Source organism: Gallus gallus, chromosome 2, assembly GCF_016699485.2.
Source record: "Gallus gallus isolate bGalGal1 chromosome 2, bGalGal1.mat.broiler.GRCg7b, whole genome shotgun sequence".
Classification (NCBI taxonomy): domain Eukaryota; kingdom Metazoa; phylum Chordata; class Aves; order Galliformes; family Phasianidae; genus Gallus; species Gallus gallus.
In genome coordinates, this window is record NC_052533.1 from 33,724,638 (window position 1) to 33,744,278 (window position 19,641).

Genomic DNA, 19,641 nt, shown 5'->3' on the forward strand with positions numbered 1-19,641 from the left:
ATTTGCCACAGAGATGAAAAGTCTGAGACATAGAACTGAGTTATTCTCTTTGTGTTTTGTCTTCTTAAAAAGCAAACTTCACAACAGCATTTTTCCCTAGAAGAGAAGATGAGGTGTCTTAGTCTGCACCAGTAAGAACTGCAGTGGGTCTCTCTCAAGCTCATACAAACTCAAAGAAATCCATTTGCTTCGATACCTCTTTCAGTTTGCCCTTCCATCCTCTAATTTCATGCACTTCATAATGAGAAAAAGCCCAAAATTTTACTAACATCTCAGCATCTGGAAAACGTGAGCTGGCAATCAAGCCTTTTCTTTGCTATTTGGGGATGTGTATGTAAACAAAATGAACAAGAGTGGTTTTGACACCCTGTGCCCCCTACAAAATGTTCTGGACAGTGACTGCATGGCAATTGAAAACATTATCTGGAGAGTTTCATTTTGGTCACTTAAATATCTGTCTTTTAATACAGAATTCGTTAGTGCTTTAAGTCATGATAACAGGAAGTGCACTGAGATTCTGAAATAAAAGCTGTTGCTATTGCAAAGTATTAGATGTTGAATAAAAGAAGCAGCTCCTCGGTGGCATGTAATAGTTACAGCTCTTACTCCACAAATCACTTACAGCCATTTATATATACTATTATTAGCCATAAAAACCTACTTGGGTTTTATGAACACAGGAGACCTGAGACAAAAAGATCGTTTCAAAAAGAATGGTGCCTTGGTCAACAGAAGGCTTTTGGCCCTTACACAGACACAGTCAAAAGAAAAATGGAGATTATACAAGTCCAATTACCTAGAAAAATGTTTGAAGATTTAAATGCAATTTATCTAGGAAGATTTTGTTTTAATTAGAACATTGCAGAGTAACTGCAGCAACTTGCAGTGATATCAAATCAAGGCTGTTTCTATGGGAACACCACCGACTCCCAGAAATTATCGTGTCAGTTTGCCATAAATAGAAAATTTTATTTATTTTTTTAAAGAGAGAGAGAAAAGAGAATGGAAAAAAAAATTACAGGAGAAAGAGAATGAATAGGAGAATCCACTCCTCTCCTTTTGATGCTTATTTCTAATACGCTGTCAGATTTTATTCTGAAAAAAAAAGAAAAAAAAAGTGTGTTTTCATGTAGTGAGATAAAAATCTCAGTAGAATAAACACTGTTCCTACCACAGACCTGAGACCTTGAACATCTTCTCCGAAGACTTTCTACAGGGTGTTACAGAAAAAGCATTGCAGCAGGCTGCTCTGTACTGATCTCCCTGCTCTTCCTGCAGCACAAGTGAACTCGGGATTGCTGTGGAAGATGGAAATATCTTTGTCCATAGATATTTGTTACATTTCTTCATTTCCATTTTTTTTCCTAACTCTGTACTTTGAAAGTCCAGTCTGAACAGGTTACAGCTATAGAGCAAGAAAGGGCAGCTATGAATATCGCAGTCAGATGCTATTATTTCCCTCCATTTGCTTATCTAATTGCCTCCCTTTTTCAACAACCTTCCTCGCAATAGCTGTTTGCAGTATGGTGTCTTCAGAAACCACCTAAATGTACGGGAAAATGCTCATGTTCCTCCCAGTAATATCTGGAGATGTCCTATCCACTCAAGTCTCCAGCACAAGAGTGTTTCTGTACTCAGCAGCTCATTCCTTTGAGCGTTCCCACCACCACACCCCACTGTTTTGCTAAGACAGTGCCTTTCTTATGAGCTACAAGATCACCTCAGAGCTGTATTCCCAGCTGTAAAATTCTCTCTTGCTCACAGTTTGTCTCCTATTTTCCAGCTTACAAGACGTGTTCTTCTGACAATGATATTTGTTTATTTCTACCTCACCAGCTATTCCTCTGAAATTATCCATTATCATCTTCTTCAGCCCTGCCCTATGGTGGCTAGTCATAGTACTTGAAACTCCTCACTTAGAAGTATTCCATGATAATAAATCATTATTTAATTTCATCTTATTGAATGACTGAAAATAATAATATGTCATCTGGGACAAAAGCAGAGAGTAATAATATCAGTAACTGCTGCTGAGGTTGTTGACGGTGGATGTGATGATAGCCCTTCAAGCGCAGTCTTTCCCCGCTAACTATTGGATTGAAAATCCTATCTGCACACAGTACAGCAGAGGGCACTCCCTTCTTCAGATCCCCTCAATGAGCTTCGAGTACTTAAAAGTGCTCTCGGGGGCTGGGAGAGATATCAACTACATTTCAAAGAGAAAAAATGGCTTTAAATACCTATAAAAACGTTGATAGCACCACTTGTAAACACTGTGTGTGGATCCATTTGTTCCAATGGGACTTACATGCATATTTTTCTTATGCTGCAGGCTGTAAAGTATCTCATCTTTTCTCGTGAGGTGGTGAAAAGCTGAATTGGCACTTACTAACAGTGTGTTCAAATCTCAGTTTCAAATGAGACAGTGTCTTTCTTTAGACACAAAGAGCCAGTTATTTCAAAGAATACCTTGGGTATTTACAATGAAATATCCACATAGGGAAGCTGCAAGTTTGCTCACACACGTACATTATGGACCTGCTTCCTGTCTATCTCCTGCTTTCTGACAGCGTGGACTGATGCCTCTACAGCAGCTTAACTTTAAGAACTGCATAGCTGAAAGTACTGCAGTTTTGACTGGTGTGAACTAGACAGAGCCGAAGAGCAAACCAGAGGCTGAGTGTGAGCAAACAACAGTAATTTGCTGAGAACAGTAAGCTGTGTCTGCAGTACCTTCAGAAGCAGCAGGGACTACTGGGGCATCTGTACCCAAGACCAATAGATGCGTACTCACACTGCTCTTTGACTATGCTAATATCTAAGCTCCATGTGCCATGTTAATAGCTGTGTATGCCGTTATGTAGGAGACTTTTCTTCTTGTTTGGCATTCTGTTCTAGATAAACCCTGAGCTGAATCTCGTTCTTGACATCGATGCTTAAAAAAAATAGTGTTCAAAATATGTCCAAAGCCCAGGATGCAGGAAAACACTTCCACTGCTTCTCCAAAGATCACAAAGTACCTTTCTATTTCAAGAAAGAGGCAAAGGACACCATCAGCTCCAAGTACAGCATTTGTGCTTGCTAATTGTTATCTTCAAGTACGCTCCCCCTGGTGGGGATGAAAAGGTTATGCTCTGAAAAGTGAGATTTGCAAATGGTGTTCTGATTCTCTCTGTACTTCACTTCTCACTCTAATTGCAGACTGGCACAGGGCATGCTTTCAGCTCATTATTCTCTACAGAGGCCCGCTAAAGGTAATTCATCCAGTGCTTAATTCTACAGCTTTGACATGGAAAAATTCCTTTAAAATTCAATACCCATCAAGAGGAAAGGGTAGGCCTGCCTCTCTGCTTTTTGTTTAGCTGTTTGGTAACTGGATAAACATTAACCAGCTGGATTGTGCAATTATAATTTCTGTAAGGTACTGTAAATGCTCGCAGCAGCATAGTGTCTGGCAGCCTCACAAATATTAATGAATGCATTCTTGTTCCACTCATGCTATTAAGAGCGATTAAGTACTTTCACAGAGGTCATGCAGAAAATGAATGGCAGAACCAAGCACTGAAGAAAATGCAAAGCCTTATTGCTAAGAGATACTTTTGAAGACATCCTACAGCACAAACAGAAGTAAGCAAAATAAATACAATTAATGGAAGGAATTCACAGTAGGTAGTAATTATTTACTATGAGCCTGAACAAACTTAGACGTCGTTTCCAAAGAACTCAGCAAACAGCTTGCTCAACAAGATCAGGGTTAGGATTTGGATTACAAACACCAAAAAAAAGTAAACACCAATATTTCCCTCTAGGGAAATCATCTCTGGTAATTATTTGTCTACAGATTTCCTCAATATTGCTGTCTAAACTACATGGCTCCATTGTTCTATAGCAAGTAATCCAGACATGTTCTATAGCAAGTAATCCAGACACGTTTAGAAATTTCCTACCAAAATGTAACTGAAGAAAAATAAGGTTTTATTAAAGCAAACGATATTAGAGCAAAAGTAAGGATTTGAGTTACTTTATAGAAAATAAAGTACAGAATTTGTACAGATAACAAGGTAAAGATCAAGATTTGGAGACAAATACAGATGGCTATCTCTGTTAATACAAGGGAAAGTCTCTGTTAATTGTGGAAACAGAGCTAACAAAGTCATCAAGCACAATGGTTGAGACATCTTGAAACACAACATTCAAGTGTTGTAAGCTATTCAGAAGTGTAGTCGAATGGTAGTCTGAAAGCAAGAAACATTTCCATTTCTACTCTTAATGCTTTTGTTAGATGCACTTCAGTGTAAAGTTGCTTTTCAGATTATGCACAAATGCCTTGACCTATCAATACTTTTGTTATGTCTTAAAAAGGTATTTTAATGTATTAAAGGTATTGCATGTCTCCTAGATTTAGGGTAAGATATTATCATTGATACTTAACACTGATGTGATCAAGAAGTACAACACAAGCTACACCAGAAGCAAAGCTGAGGGAATACTTAGTATTGTAAAGTAACTTCCAGACACATTTGCATTTTAAGTTCTTGAGTTAAATATTTAAGTTAATTAAAGAGGAACAAATTTATGTACTAGGCTCCCTAAAGCAATTAAAATGACACAACAAAAGACAAAAACAGTAGAAACCACGTTTGCTCTGACTACACAATATGTCCTATGTGTACGTTCTCCATTGATTTTAGGTAATGTACAAACTTATGGACAAAAAAAATGTGGAAACATGACATTTTTACTTGAGGATTTTCACAGCAGGCATCAAACCTGATTTTACAGTTTCTGTTGACCAACCAGCAACAAAAACAGCCCTGAAACCTTGCCCACGTGGCAGTGACATTGAGCTAGAGCTGGAACATCAGCTCTTCTCAAGAGCCCATAGTTCTTCAGGGTCAAGTTCTGGAGGAGAAATGAGTTTGGTTTAGGCCGTGTGGGCTGAGTGCTGCTAGCAGCAGATCTAAGGCAGCGCAAAACTCAGCTGAGGCGAGCCGTCTGCCCACTCAGTTTGGGTCCTTGGAAGGTTTTTTTCTGATTCTGTAGATCGATGTATGGTGGTCTACTTTGTAGTAGGATTGAAGCTATCTGTATGAGCAGTACTGTCACCTTCACGTACTGTATACATCTTCTAGTAGCTAGGATCTTATCAACAAATTAAAGAACCAGTAATGTGTAGAAGTATCCAAATAACGAATCGAACAGAACCCTCTATATTTGGTTATTTATGGATGAAAAAAGAAAAAAAAGAAACTTGAATACATCTTTCTGAGTACTTTCTTTGACAAGTACTTATGCTGACACACATTAGTGAAGTATCTCAGATCTTTCTACTCAAAAACAGAACCATCATGCCAAATAAAAGAGTCGTTCTTCTTCCCCTGCATGGGATACCCTTCATCTCCTCCTAAATTGTTTGACTTATGTCAGATGTTCTTTTTTCTTGTGTGGAATTATCAGGAAGTCTTGAAAATAACAGGGTCATAAACATATTCTTGGTGTAGAAAGGCATGTTTAAATAAATGATCAATTATATATTTATTAGTAATCACCATAACCTTGTATTGAAATAAATTAAGAATGGGAGAAGTCTTCTATGGAGTGATAGACATTTTTTCTTCCATTTGTTTGAATTGGGTTTCATTGCACTAGCCTTCAGAGAACAGCTTGGATATCAGTCTGTAGCCTCTTCCAGTAGCACTGTTCATTCCAGTAGTGCATTTATTTGGATACAGTACCGGGAAGTGAGCACTTCTACACTTTCCACCTATGCCCCTCAAAGGTGAAACAGAAAAAAAAGACTTTTACAACCCCTTGGCATGCAGCCCCGAAGGGCACTTCAAATAAAATGCAGTGCACCACAGTTTCCTGTAACACGCTACCACTAGCCCAGTGGCAAGTATTGTATACTTCAGTGCATACTTCAGTGTAATAAATGCACATGAATGGTGTCCCGTGGGTAAAGCTGTTTCAGATTAGACCAATGCATAAACACATTAGCAGCTGAGTGCAACTGCACAGGTGGAAATGGTCACTGCTAAACTGTACGAACTCGGTTGCCATTAGTTGGACCTAGCTGGTAAGTAGTGGGATTTAGGAACCAGACAGCAAAGTCATAGGGACAGAAGAAGTCAACTTTTTTGTGTGTTTCTTGCAGCTTGTTCCTCTGAAATCCATTTCTGATCTAAACCAAGAGGTTTCCAGCATTAGTAATCTAAAAACAAATACTGAGATTAAACTGCATGAATACAGAGGGTGTCAAAAGCTCTGAAAACTGATCACCAAGCTAAAGAACAAGATAATGTTCCTGCACACTGGCACAAGACTATTTTCAAATTTGGAATATATATGTATAAATATATTTTTTAAGTAAATGCTTAGATTTTTTTTCTGGTGCACTACCTACGGTCCTCTAGGTTTTGCTTCGTGCTTTTAGGTTGAAACTAGTGGGCAACAGAAATGGGTTTAGAGCTCCTTGACCACTGTAGAAACAACTGGGACAGATACTTGGAACCAGAAGTTGTTTGAACAAGCTATCAGGAAGATATTTTCAAAATAATAAATCAAGTTCTCAACTCTGGACTTCTGCAAGGCCTCTGACATGGTCCTGCATGACATCCTTATCTCTAAATTGGGGAGATATGAGTTTGAAGGATGGACTACTCAGTGGATAAGGAATTGGTTGGAAGGCTGCAGCCAGAGAGTTGATGTCAGTGGCTTTATGTTCAGGTGGAGGCTGGTGATGAGTGGTGTCCTCCAGGGGTCCATCCTGGGCCTAGTACTCTTTAACACCTTTATCTATAACTGATGATGGGACTGAGTGCACCCTCATCAATTTTGCAGCTGACACCAAGCTGAACAGTGCAGTTGACACAATAGAAGGGAGTGACGCCATCCAAAGGGACCATGGAAAAGATGAGCCTATGTAAACCTAACGAGGTTGAACAAAGCCAAGCACAATGTGTATGTGAGTATTTGGTATTTGGGTTGGGGCAATCCCAGATTTGTGTACAGACTGAGGGAAGAACTTGGCAGTAACTCCCTCTCCTCAACAGAAACAAGGAAGACTCTCCTGGGGTGAGGCCATAGCGTTTCCAGCTGGAAACTGCCTTTAAATAATCCTGAAGAAACCAAGATCGTTTGTGTGTATTCTGAGTACACAACCTGAGGTGTGAGGGTGAGGAATGAAGGCAGCCATCTGGATGCAACCACAGCCCCTTCCCAGACAGAGATGCAGTTCACCAAGTGGATGGCCTTTGGCAGTGGGATGGAGTAGAGGCACCCTTGTGCTGTTGGGCAGCGTTTTGAGTTCCACGTGGGCATTTGAAAAGAGTAGCCAAGGTGTGTGCTTGAGTGATAGGACATTGCAATGCAGGACGGTGCTTCACAGGGGGGGATGGGGTTGGGGATGAGGAACGAGGCTGGCAGGGATCCAGGGCCTCCTCCTGAGGACAAGCCCCGTTTACCCAGGGCTAAGCCCCCAGCTGCCGTCCAGGGCCGGCATGAATGGGTGGCACCTGGTGCTGCGGGGCTGTTGGCATCAGAAACAGCCGGCTGCAGCCGGCCACCGCCTGCCTCCCACTCGGTACGCGTGCGTGTGTGTGTGTATTACACTACTACTCACTAGTTAGTTACTTGCTTGTTTGTTGTTCCCTCCTGAGGATTGCGACGAGCTCCTCTCCCCTCTAGATTTCAGATTTCCCTCCTCACACACACCTCCTTCCCCCGCCTTCCGACCAACCCCCGCTCCCCTGAGGGGAGGCGGGCAGGCGCCGTACCTGGCGCCCTCTGCCCGGGGAGGAGCGCGCCGCTCCGTCCCGGCCCTGACGGCACCGGCAGCGGCACCGCGAGCAGGTGGGCGCCGAGGGAGGCGAGGGCTGCCCGCCGCCCCCGGCCCGTCCCGCCTCTCCCCTCCGCTCCACTCAGCGCGGGGCCGCGGCGGGAAGGCGCCGGCGAAGGGGCCGGCATCGGGGCCAGGCGGCAGCTGGAGCTCGCCGGGAGGGCCGGGGGCCGTGGAGAGCGACGGCCGGGGCTGTCCCGGCTCTGCGGGGCTGGGAGGGCTCCTCGTGCAAACTTGGAGCCGGCGGGCGGCTGCGGGGCCGGGGTGCCTGGGGTCGGGGTGCCCCAGGCTGCGGGATGCGGTGAGGGCTGTGGATGGGGAGAGCACGGTTGCATGTGAGCTGTGGGGCTGGTGCGGTGCCGCGCTGTTTGTTTATCGCCCTCAAACGGGCTGTTTGCACACGGGAAGAACTTTTTTTTTTCCTGGTTGGTGCCCTTGAAGTAAATGTGTTGGAATTGGTCAGCCGAGGAAAGGGGGATTTGTATGAACGTAAGCAGTGCGCTGCGTTAAATGCTTGTGTACCTCTTGCAAAGGGCATGTGGGAATGCCCGGTGCGGCCCACCAGCGTAGGGAGGATGCAGGGAGGGATGGAAGGAGAAATGGAGGGATACAGGAACCAGCACGGCTGCAGGTGGGCTTCGAGGTTCTGGGGATGGGAAGGATGCACCCAGGCCAATGGGGTGGGTTGGGCTTGGGATGGAATACAGTGTGCTGTGAAGTGAGAGGGCTGAAAGACAGCAAAAGAAGAAAAGGTGTGGAGGTCTAGAATAAGGGTTGGTGATTTCAACACAGAACAGTCTTGGGACAGTCTGGATTTATGGGCTAAAGTTTCTGGGTGCTTCTGCTGATTCAGACAGCGAGATACTGCTGCAGTTGTGCTACCAGTGATACTTGTTACTGTGTGTGCTGCACGGTATGCTGAGCTGCCCCTGATGCTATCAGTATTTTCAGTTTCCCCAGCTGTATACCCAGCACAAACTCATGGTCATTGAACAGTGTGCCAGTGTTTCTGAAATCATTGTTAAAGTCTTCAGCTCGCTTTCTTTGTACTGATAAACAAGGCACAGGGAAGATGAACACAGGCTTGCTTAGAGCAGTGTGATCTGGGACACTGGTTAGGTATGTGTGCCTGCAGATCCTGCTCCTGTGTTGCCCTGTGACCCAAGCAGTCCTGGCTGGAATGCGTGGGCGGTGCAGACTCTGCTGCTGCCCACGGCTGTGGGGCTGTGCCCAGCCTGAGGAGGAAGGATGCAGCCTGCTTTGCTGACAGTTACCAGCTTCCATGTAGAAGAAGCTCAGTGTAGGATGCTTAAAGGATTACGTAAGTGTGTGTTGTTTCACTGACAGTGTTTTGGATGTTTTGCTTTAGATGATGCCAGAATGTGAGTTAGAGTCATAAGATTCAGGCTTTGGTCATGTGAGGATAGGTACAGAGCTGAAATCAACATTGAAATCATTCCCGGTTTGATTCTGTTCCTGAGAAAGATCAACTTGCACTTGAAGTTCTGACTCTGCGCTGGAAAGAGCAGCATACTCTACATTTATCAAATTATGTAGTATAGCACAAAGCAACTGCTTTTTTCTTCTCTCTCTCCATCTCTAGTGGCTCTTCCAAAAGGAAATACAGATAAACTAAGGTGTAAAGACCCTGCAGCATTTCAGTTACTGCAGTACATCAGGAAGGGCCATGCAGTGAGTGTGTTTATGATTACTATTAAATTTGCACAAAGTATTTAGGTATCTTTTTTTGAACTGTAAATCAAAACACAGCAGTAACCATACCATAGAAGTCAGCAGTGCTTGTTGAGTATCTCATCTTAACAGATCCTAGCGTATTTATGCTAATAGATGCTCTTTGTACTTGAAAAGAGTCACTTTTTTGGAGGGGGTGATGAGGTCAATATTTTGGGAAATCAATTGTCCTCTGGAAGGAAGACCTTGAACTAAAAACAGTATGGTAGTCGTAACAAATAGAAGAGTATTTGCACATCTTAGGACATAAATGTTGGAAGCGTTAAAGCTGAGTAACATATGATATAATATTTTAAATTAAAATATGTTAAATGATATTAAAATATTGACCAAGGTTTAATATTTTAAGCTTATTCCAGCTCCAAAGTGAAGCAGAGAAAGAATTGGCATCAAAATTCTTTGTGTGTTTTATAAGTCAGAACCTTCCCACGGGAAATGCGTGATTTTTCAGTAGAATCTCTTTCCCTGGAAGCTTTTTGTCTCTCTGCTTGGTGGCTGGGACAAGTTCTGCTTAGTTAACAAAAGCAGGTGAGATGGGTCTAGATCACTACAGCTCTCTTCCCCTGGACTTCTGTAATTGATTGGTCCTGGGTGCGTGTGAGCATCAGACACACTGTTATGTAGGTATTTGACGCCATTCATTTAAAGGTCTAATGAATCAGATGAAAAATTGAAGCAGGTGATTGCTTCTGGAAAATGGTGATAGGTTCTTTTGTGCCCTGATACAAGTTTCTAGCTTCTTCCAAAGTATATGTAAAATTAATAGCTAAAGAAATATACAAATGAAATATAATATCTAATAAATTCTTCTGAATAAAAGTCTTCAGTACTTGCTGCTATTCTTAGAGATCATCCTCAGCCTGTGCTCTTACAGGAAATAGTTATACTCCTTGAAAAACTGAAGCTTTCTGGAAATGAGCTGATAGGAGCAGAGCCTTAATGGGACTTCACAGTTACTTATTAATCTGTGGTATCTCTGCATCAGGGTTGTCCTGTGCCTTTGTAACCAGGGTGACCAGTGATGTAAATTGCACTATGTTTGCAAACAGAAAGATGTCCTCAGGGCTTCCAAGTCAGAAAGGGAATATCATAGAATCAGAGAATGGCTTGGGTTGGAAGGACCTTAAAGATCACCCTGTTCCAACCCCCAGCCATGGGCAGGGCTGCCATCCACCACTCAGGCTGTCCAGGGCCCCATCCAACCTGGCCCTGTGTGCCTTCAGAGATGGAGCACCACAGCTTCTCTGGACTTGTACTTTTGTATCACCAACTGTATATGTTTGGACCAACTTGTATATTTTTGAATATGTCCACCGTAAGTGGACTTCTGAGTATCATTAAGTGACCTCATTCAGTAGTATACACAACATCTGTAATGAAATCTAACTGCTATGAAAGTATGTGAAGCAACTGAAGAATGTTCATAAGGATGTGAAAATCGTGTTTTCATGCCTTGGTAATTCAGACAACAGCTGAGATGGATTTCCTTTAGATTACCAGAAATAGTGCTCCTTTGAATAAGATCTTGGGAAACCTGATTCTTCTTTGCACTGACCCTGTGTCACTGCTGACCACTGTTAAGAGGAGAATGGTGACATCAGTGATGTTATCTGGAAAACAGCATCCAGGCCTGGGGCACCCAGCTCAAGAAGGATGCAGAGCTGTTGGAGGGCTATGAAGATGCTCAGAGGGCTGGAGTACCTCTCCTGTGAGGGAAGGTTGAGGGAGCTGGGCTTGTTTAATTTGGAGAAGGCTCCAGGGAGACCTCATTGCAGCTTTCCAGTACTTTAAGGGAGCTCATAAGCAGGAGGAGGACTGAATTTTCACATGGTCTAATAGTAATAGCGCAAGAAGGAATGGTCTTAAAGTAAAAGAAGGGAGATTTAGGTTGGATGTTAGTAATAATTTTTTTGTTCAGAGGGTGGTGAGGCACTGGCACAGGCTGCCCTGTCGCTGGAGGTGCTCAAGGCCAGGTTGGATGGAGCCCTGGGCAGCCTGAACTGGTGGGTGGCAGCCCTGCCGGTGGCTGAGGGTTGCAACTGGATGATCGTTGCCATCCCTTCCAACTCAAGCCATTCTGTGGTCGTGTGATACTGTAGCCCAGCTGAGCAAAGGAGAGTAACAAAATAGCTGTGCTGTAGCTCCAATATGAGTGATAATAGGAAGTGAAAAACATAGGAAAACTGGACAGAAGGTTCCTACAAGATAAAATTAATTAAACTTGGGAAAACAGAAAGTTCAGCAGGCTCAGTTTTGACACTGCTTATACAGACATCTAAGAAAACTGCCCCGTGTCTGTCGTGCAGTTTTTAAGTAATGGATATGCTATATCCTTCATTAACATTGTGGCAATTGCAGTGTCTGTCTCCATAAATTAAAGAGTTGGCTAAAAACTAGAGTGCTTCTGCTTGATTCGTAAGATAAGGGGAAAAATGCTTCCTTCCAAGTGAAGAACAAAGTGACTGAATGGGTTTAGAGATAGTAACCCCTTTGTGTCATTCCTTTTCACTAACTGTAAGCTGCTCTGTTAATGACTGTTGTACCATTTAGCTTTCTTCTAGTTAGTATATCATGTACTCTCTTCATTATAAATAACAAAAAATAAGGAAGAATGAGGAGCCCAGAGTATGGCAGCAGCTCACAATGAAGGTCTTGGGATCTTTTGTTCCTCCTTTGAATCTTCGTGTCCGAAAGGTATTATATTATTGCTTTCCTAGCTGCCATCGTTTTGTGCAGTGAAAATTTCATACGCCAGCACTGTTGACTGCATATAAAATACCCCTGGCAGGTTGGGGGCTTTTGTCCAAGTCAGTTATGCCTTTATCATGTGCTAAAGAAGAAAAGAAAAAAGCACAGTATCTGTACAAAGCCTGTAGATCTGCTGTGTTAGTTGAATAGTAGATGTGGCGCTTTGGGGCATGGTTTAGTGAGCATGGTGGTGGTGGGTTGACTGTTGGGCTAGATGATCTTAGTGGTCTTTTCCAACCTAATTATTTAATGGCTCTTTGATTCTATGAGTAGACAGATAAAATCGTGAGGAGGAGGGAAGGCAAGTCAGGCTTACATATGAGGAAAACAGCGCATATTTGAGTAACTTGTTTTTGGGAGGCATTTTACACCTCTTGGGGATGCATGAATCACTTCAAAAACATCTGCCCAATTCTGTCTAGGATTTGGTCAGAAAGATGCTTTGACTGATGAGTTGTGCAAGCACAAACAGCGTAGCGTGCTTAGGGATGTTATTTGTGCTACTTCAGCTTCTTATTTGCTTGGGTTTTTAGAATGAAGCCCTAAGGAACTGACATCAGTTCTACTGAAAACAGTGCAAAATTGAGCATAAAAATTAATCAGGGATGGATTAGTCCCTAAATCAGTAAATTGACAGAGTGGGTGGAGAGAGTAGTGTACTGTGGGAGTGACAGGTGGGGGACCTAACAGGATCCTTACTGCAGAAGGCAATCTTTTTTAGCCTTGAAATAACAATGTAGCAAGGTGATTATCCAGAAGTGGGTTGTGGGGGAAAAAAGCACAAAAAAATCCCAAAAAACTTGGATCAAATGATCATGAATCTGCACTGACTTAAGTGGAGAATGAACAGTGCTGTGCTTTGTAGGGATATCTGAGCTTGCTTTTAAAAAGCTGCAGCAGAAGCTGCAGAGGCCCTGCATAGCTGCAGTATGTGCATACTTCAGTTGTTTTGCTGCTTTCCTCTGCCCAGTACTTTTTTTTTCCTGGTTTTGTTTTGTTTTCTTCCTGTATTCCACTCTGGTACAGGACAATCAGGTAAAGCTTTGTATTTGGCATTAAGACTTATCTACTTTACTCAGAATACATTTCCTCACTAGAAGCCACATTTCTGCTACCTGACAGGATCACATTTCCCTTTCACAGACGGGTCAGCCTTCTGCATTTCTTCTGTATTTCTCAGTATTAGCAATCAGTACTGAACCTCTGATATTGCCAGTGCAGGGTTATTCACTTGTGCAAATTGTCTCAATTTGTCTGGCACACATCAGCAGCAGGCAACAGGGGAGGTGAATGGTGAAAGGAGCAAAGATAAAGAAGGATGGAAGTGGGGAGGGGAATGGAGTAAACCACTAGGAAAGGAGAGAGATTTTCGCAGAAGGAAAACAAGAGAGAAGAGGGCCAGATCCAGACTGGTAGAAGTGAATGTTGGAGTCTCAAACCAGCAGAAAACTTGATACCAGAGTTACAGTCCTCCTCTTGTCCCTGCTTACAGTGATGGTAGGAGATACTGGCTGCACTGGAAGTGTTCATGAGAGCTCATTCTGGTGTCAGCCTTTTGCTCTATAAATGAATCTGCTTGTTCAGAGAAGGGAAAACCATGAAAAAACACCTTGTTCCTTCGTTCCTGTGAAGGTGCAATTTCAAATAATCTTCTGCTGTCATTTAATCCCCTTGAATTACCTCCCTTCTTCAGCAGGCAACAAAGGAAGTTGACTATTTTTGGATGCCTAGTGTTCACTGCTTATTCTGTATGTATGTGTAGATATCCATCCCATTGTCCACTCTGAATGTGATGTTTTTAACAAAGAGCTGTAACTCGAGTCCTTTAATGATCTGAAGGGCTGAATCTTCAATTTAATAAAACTCAGATTGCTTCCTTTGAGAACTTTGACTAGGAATTCAGAACTGGATTGGCAGATTAAAGGGTCTTTTATCTGCAGTTTTCTAGGAAGTTAACAGTTACAAGTGACTTCACAACTTGTTATTCCTTATAAAAAATGAAGGCATTGTCCTAAGTAAATGGATGACAGTGGAGATAGGTATTTTGTCTTCTGACTTCACAAATAATTTTCTGTTTAAGAGAGAATTTACATTTTTATGCACATAATTTTATAAGTTATTAGCTATGACACTTTAGGAGCCATAAAAACACTGCATTTTATTTATTTTAGGACACTGAATTAGTTAAAGTACTTAAAATACAGCACTTTTGCAACATAGTGTAGCTCATCTTCCTTAGTAACACAGGGGTTTATATACCTTCTACCTGTAATTTTGGAAGCCTTGCATTGCTGTGAGGATTATCTAAAATGAGTTTATCAGTTATGTCATTGAAATGAAGCAGGGGTTTCAGCAGGATTGGTAAACGAGCAGGAAAGGAAGAACTTGTAAGCGTGTTCACAAGTTGCAGTTCAGTTGGTCAGTACATCAGTGCTAGCATTTTTACCATTGAAAATAGATTTGGAAGGGAAAAGAGACAACCACAGCTTCACTGGAAACCTGGATCAAAACTTTCCATTCTTTCTTTGAGGTGAAGTTTTCCTGGAAGCGTATTTCCAAAGGTGATAATTGCATTTTATATTGCTTATGGAAGATAATTATCCTTTCAGCACAGAGTGACCAGAGCCCAGTTCCAAGCTGAGATATTGATGCCATCTTGTAGGGAGGAATGACTCTCAATGAACTGCCACTTTTGTTTTTCTCGCACTGCAAGCACTGGACTGTTTCTTAAGCTAGTAGAAATTGATCTGATATTGCACTCCTACAAGTCTCTTTATGCTTTATTTTCAAGATGAAAAAAATGGGAATGTTTAAAATAGGATCTTTAATGAATTGTCAAGGAGGTGTTATGAATGAAACGTTCTGTTGTAGTTAGTTGACATCTGGCTGAGCATGAGCTAGCAGTGTGCCCAAATGGCCAAGAAGGCGAATGGCGTCCTGGATTGAATCAGGAATAGCGTTGTCAGCAAGACTATGGAGGGGATTGTCCCACTGTACTCAGCACTTGCAAGGCCACACCTCAAGAACTATGTTCAGTTTTGGGCCCCTCATTTCAAGAAAGACATTGTGGTTCTGGAGCGTGTTCAGAGAACAGCAACGAAGCTGTGAAGGGTCTGAAGCACAAGTCTTATGGGAAGTGGCTGAGGGAATTGAGATTGTTCAGTATGGAGAAGAGGAGGCTCAAGGGAGACATCATCACTCTCTACAACTGCCTGAAAGAAGGTTATAACAATGTGGGGGTTGGCCTCTTCTCCCAGGTAACTAGCAATAAAACAAGATATAATGGCTTTATGTTGAACCAGGGAAGGTTTCAGTTGGATATTAGAAAAAAATTCCTTTCAGAAAGAGTGGTGATGCATTAGCACAGGCTGCCCAGGGAGGTGGAGGGCTCACCGTCCCTGGAGGTGTTCAAGAACCGTGGGGATGTGACACTGAGGGATGTGGTCAGTGGGTATGGGGGAATGAGTCTGTAATTGGACTAAATGATCTTAATGGTCTTTTCCAACCTTAACAATTAGATGATTGTAGGATTGTATGGTTGAGCACAAAAATTTAGATTGATTTGAGACATGGATTTCCTAAGTCCCATAGTTCTCTAGCATCCACGTTTGCAAATTCTTTTCACTTGATTGGTGCTTGAAAACAGACTTTTGTTGAGCTGTGTATAACGAATCTTTTAAACGAGCAAGATTATGAATACTACCCTTTATTCTAACGCTAGCTATTTAATTAAAAGGCCTAACTTTCTTCTGATAGGAGAACTGATTAAACAACTGTAGGAATTTCTTTGATGGAAACCATTTATTATGCATGTATACCTTTCAAATCTCTCGATATTACATGAATGATTGTAAATTAATATATATTATTAAAATGTACAGTTTGCTTCTCTGCAGAGACCACAGAACTTTGATGTGTAACTTGGAGCATGAGGTTGTCCATACTAAAAAGTCTGCAGGGCGGTTCATATTGAAACACTTGGAGAGTGTAAAAGTAACCAGTCGTCTTCATAATGTGACATTGACCTTGAACTTCAACTGAGTCGCACTTTCTTTATTTAGTTTAGGCCAATGATTAACTTTGCTAATGACCGTATATCAAATTCACCATTGTTTATAAATCTGGCAGTGAAATACGGCCTGTCTTTGTGTGGATGATACAGTACATTTAAAGGAAACCTTTGTATAAATTGCTTCCTTTGTAAAGTTAAGTCTTTGTGCCAGTCCTAATTGCTTCTCATCTACCTTGGTCTCTCTGAGCTCTTTAACCTGGGGTTAGTAATACTGTGAGCATAATTCATTTTTTGTTCTTATACACAGTTCTGTTCCCTTACTCCTGATTTAAAGAGGATGACAAATTCTCATATTCTGCTGCATTACAGCAATCGTTCTTCTATGGTAGATCCCCATGGAGCACAGGAAGCTACACCCTAAAATAGTCATGTATAGGGAATATGAAGTCATATGCGCAGCTTTGCCTCTGAAGGAAGATTTGTCAAGACACAGCACTTTAATTTGTAGCCTCAGCACCATGGGGAACCCAGCAGAGATATCTGCCCTCAGCACACATGGAAGCAAGGCGTCTTCAGATTCCTGTAATCTGCACTAGGTCACTCCTGGCTGGTTAGTCGCAATGTTATCAGGCTCCTGGCAGGACAAGAGTTGCACTATGTAGGGTTTTATTTCAGGCAGAAAAAAAGGGGATGTAGCCCTTATTTGGATCATGCCTGTTGGAAATATTCCATGCTGAGGAGGATTTACTGTCGTTGCTAGGCTTAAATGCCAAATACTGTCATGTGCTGTCAGACAATTCCACAGACCCTGTGTAGGCAAATGCTTCCTGGGAACGTCTCATCAGGTATTAAACGGAGGAAGAACCCCCGTGGTTAGTGCACTGCAATGTAAATGGAAAAGCCAGATCCTCCTTTCAGTTGCATTGAAGTAAATGGAGATTGGGAGCAGAAATTTCTCATAAATTGTATACAATCCAAGGTGTGGACTGCTAGGAAATGGTAAAAGACTCGAGTTTTTTTATTCAGCTGTGGGAATTTACCTCTGAATATCTTAAAATACAGATAGTAAGCTAGGTATGCGTATGAGGGCTTGCATTCCTAGTAAGGTGCAAAAGAAAACTGTAAGTTTCATGCTTTTGTGCAGCTCTTAAATCTCTCAAATACAGCAGAATCCATTGGGTATTTTGTGGACAGGTTTATTTCTGCAGAGGATGGAGGCTGTGAGGATAATCAGAGGCTCTGCTTTGATTCTCTTTTAGTTTTGTTTTCTAAACACAGAAAATCATTCACACTAAAAAAGGTAGGAAGAAGTGGTGTGACTTGGTTTGATTTTGGTTGTTATTAAAATCTAACGTGGTTTGTCGCAAGTGGAAGCTTTTTCCAAGTAATTTCCAATTGTATGATGGCAGTAGCTGAAAAATTAATGCCCATAACACATGTACTATCTTCTCTATTCCCTCCCTGTTCTGCCTCTATATGCGTTACACTGGAATTAAAACATTTGTGGTGTATTTGTACCAGGGACTTCAGCTGTTCTTCAGAGATGTTTGAGAAGAACAAGTGTGGGCACAATTCATCTCACAGATCATGAAAGCTGAACAGATGCTTATTAATGCTGTTTCTCTTGTGTGATTTTAAATTTTCTTCATTTTTTTTTGTTGAAGTAGAAGGACTTAAAAGACAGAATTCAGAACCGTATAGTTGAGAAATCATATATGATTATGTAAAAGATGGCTAAAAATTAGAGACAGGGTTTGTGGTCCACACCTACGCTTCAGTTTTTAATCAACAAAGTAAGATCAATGTTTTAGATGAACTTTCCCACACACTGGTGTAGTCTTCAACTTAGCTTTCATTATTAGGCAAAAATCTGTGCATTTCCCCACATCTGAATTTCCTAACTCAGAGCGCACAGTTGCAATGATTCTAAATCCTGTAATAGTAAATCTTCTGTTTTGCACTCCTTTCCCTAAATTGATTAGAAGGGTTAAATTTTCATTAAGCTGTGTTGTATCGTAATGACTATACCACCTTTAAAAAAAAAAAAAAAAGGAAAAGCTACTAATTTAGAAATAATTTTATGTTGTATATCACATATATTAAAATAATTGTGATTTTTTCCCTCTATCTTTTCTGCTTTTCAGCATTGTTCTGAAGTGGAGTTACGGCTCTTCCACGCCTCGCCCTTCTATGACAAGTGATGTATTTTGGTACAGTCCTGCTGGACAGACCCGTGATGGTGCTCTGCAGGGCTTCGGTGTGATAGTAGAGGTGGCAGCAGCTCTCCAAACACCGCGCTGTTGCCCTTCATGGTGTGGGGATCCCAGGAGGACTTTGGCTTGAGGTGAGCCCAATGGTAGTGATACTTTAGAAGGAGATCTTTGGGAAGCTTTTGGATCAGAGCTTGTGTATGTCTGGTAGGCAGGCAAAGTGAGACAAAGTCTGTATAAAAGCATAGGCAGGTGCTTTGAGTTGGGTGCAGGTGAATCTAACACAGAACTGAGAGAGCAGGTACTGAAGAAGGAAAATCTGCATCTCCTCAGTCTTGTCTTCCATTTCAAAGGGAAAATCTGGGTGATGACTTTGGGACTTCAGAAATTTGGTGCTTGAGTTGTACATTGAGAACTGCTGTGGTTCCTAAACCCAGCAGTTATTCAGCCATGTACTGTGAATAGAAGAAGAGAACAGTCTGTGACACCTGAAATTACCAACTTTAGTGTTAGCATTACCAAGAGGACAAAAGAAAGAGCAGGTATTTATAGATTAGAGAACAGTAATAATGCTCAGTGACTGATGGGATGACTTGTAAGGAGCAAAACAACTGAAAAAATTTCAAGTACCTACAAACATGCTTCTGAATTATAATTCTAATGTTTCACAGAACTTATATGGAGGGATAGAAGAAACTTTTGCTTGTAACAGGGTAGAGCCATTCTGCAGGATCAAATGAAGGAAAGCAGAAATTAGGCTGAGTGTCAGGCAATCTCAACTGAAAGTTATTTGACTGTGAATGAACTTCCCAAGGGAAATAATACAAGCTACATTATTTGGGACATCTAAAATTGGACTTCAGAAAGCACTATAAAACTGTACAACCTTGCTTTGTTAGGGAGGTGGACTAGAAAAGGCAGATTTGGAGGTTTTCCTTTTTTTGCAATAAATTTTGATATTGTTGGGCCTGATTCTGTTTGATGACATGGACGTGAAGGGAGGATTTACGTTACTTTTGGCCTGAGTAACTGAGGTTAATCACTCTTGATTTCTTGCCTCTACTTATTGCCAACTTTTTAAA

At 41.7% G+C, this 19,641-nt stretch overlaps 1 protein-coding gene across 3 annotated transcripts in view; it reads left to right on the top strand.

Annotated features, from left to right (window-relative positions):
• The first annotated feature begins 7,811 nt into the window (after window positions 1–7,811).
• Window positions 7,812–19,641, top strand: part of WIPF3 (WAS/WASL interacting protein family member 3) — a 39,560-nt gene continuing 27,730 nt past the window's right edge. For 2 of the 3 annotated variants that reach the window (XM_046936363.1, XM_004939386.5), the window contains exons 1-2: window positions 7,812–7,851; window positions 18,494–18,693. The gene's annotated coding sequence lies outside the window, so the exon portion shown is untranslated. Of the gene's footprint in view, window positions 8,139–18,493; window positions 18,694–19,641 lie in introns of all 3 variants that reach the window. The other variant, XM_040696571.2, reaches the window with a different exon arrangement.